General features: G+C 39.0%; 1 long non-coding RNA gene across 1 annotated transcript in view; it reads left to right on the forward strand.

Annotated features, from left to right (window-relative positions):
* Window positions 1-1,615, forward strand: part of LOC106517455 (uncharacterized) — a 26,392-nt gene extending 24,777 nt beyond the window's left edge. The window contains exon 3 of the long non-coding RNA XR_001310213.1: window positions 1,594-1,615. This is a non-coding gene — a long non-coding RNA (uncharacterized LOC106517455). The remainder of the gene's footprint in view (window positions 1-1,593) is intronic.
* The last annotated feature ends 151 nt before the right edge of the window (window positions 1,616-1,766 follow it).

Genomic DNA, 1,766 nt, shown 5'->3' on the forward strand with positions numbered 1-1,766 from the left:
GGATAACCTCTTTCTCAGATAAAAAAAGACATGAGAACCCAACAGCATGATGAAAATAACATATATTATCTATCATAAATAAAATGTTTTGTTTCAGTCATGATAGATTGACATAAAAATGTATTATGTTTGAATGACACCAATATTTTTTTGAGTTGGGGTCCTTCCTATAACTGAGTACACATAATCTGATCTTGTGCTTGTTTACTAGAACAGGAGATGGTTTGTAGGGCAGACTGAACATGATATTTGGGACCAGAAGGTCACAGATTTGTTTTGCTGACCAGCACTGTTTGACTCCACAATTCACGGCTGAATTTCCCTTGAGGAAGATGAGTAATCCTTCAATAGCCTCACAGGCACTGTACACCATGGTGGGTAGGCAAAAATAAAGGAGACAAGTTGAAGTTTATTAACAAAGCAAGGGTCCAAATAAGGTAATTAGTTAGAGAGCCAAAATTTACAGGTATTAGCAAAGGAAAAATCAAATGGGTGAGATTTAGTTCAAAAAGAATAACAAATGATAACAAGGAAAAACAAACCAAATGACATCAATGGGAACTGGAATATACGTATGTCAACCTTGAGAAAATGAAATAGGTTTGACAATTGAATGAAAGAAGATGAGGTTTCATGTTGCTTCTGCCATGTGTGTTGGTGGATACATTTGAATACTGAATTTGAAAACGTTAGCAGCTGTTTTTTTTATGATTACCAAGACAAAACCTTTTATTCAGTGGAACAAGATATGCAACACTGTTTTATTCATTCAGTTCAAAAACTGACAAAACCACTGCGGAGTGGAACATCAGCAGAACACAGCAAACTTCTCAGAAACTCAACTCAATTATCACAATTTCCAAATGTGTTTTCAGTAGGAAATGATGCTACCTGTAAACTGAGCACCGAACCAGAGGTTTAGGCAACTGCAGTTGCATGGCCATGGAKAATTTTGGTGTGGAAACAGGTGGAATAAGGCACCCGACTGTAAACTGTGATGGTCACAGTCTCAATCTTATGGTCACTCTAACGGCAGTAACTTCATAAAAGATTAAAACACTAACATAGTTCATTGTTTTAGGATGTGTCTTTCATTTTTTTGTTCAAATTTCCTTCAAAATTACCAAATTACTACCAAAATACTGCAGTAGAAGTAGCTGCTCCTTAACTGATTTTCAGTCACAGAAGATCCATATGCTTGACATACCGAACATCACAATTATCTCCTAGTCACAATAGCTCGGCTCTGTCAGTGGCCTGTGGGACAGACAGAAAACAGACGAGAGAAACGAGTGTGGCTGCTGGGGAAACATGATTCAACTGTGTCCCAATGCTGAGAGATGGAGATGAAAAGAAGATGCAATGCAATATTCTCTTTGGTATTAATTCAGTGTCTCTTCTCCAAGAGCATCTAATTTAGTGCTGCTTGCCTTCCTTACTGGATCAACAAAACCTCTCACTCTCTGCCTCTCTCTCTCTGTCTTCATCTATCTCCTTTAGTAGCTTTTCTTCTCCTATTCTATGACACCCTCTCCTCCTGCCTAACAACCTCCACCTCCCTACTGTCTTTCATTCTCTCCTCCTGTACCTCAGGCTTTTGTTACACTGTCTTTTGGCCGACTGCAGAGAGAATGAGAGAGGCCCTGAAGACAGCCTGAGCCAGCTGATTGAGAAGGAGAGCACATGAAAGGAGTAAGCATATATATATATATGTGTGTGTGTGTGTGTGTGTGTGTGTGTGTGTGTGTGTGTGTGTGTGTGTGTGT

Source organism: Austrofundulus limnaeus, unplaced genomic scaffold (genome assembly GCF_001266775.1).
Source record: "Austrofundulus limnaeus strain Quisiro unplaced genomic scaffold, Austrofundulus_limnaeus-1.0 Scaffold49, whole genome shotgun sequence".
Classification (NCBI taxonomy): Eukaryota; Metazoa; Chordata; class Actinopteri; order Cyprinodontiformes; family Rivulidae; genus Austrofundulus; species Austrofundulus limnaeus.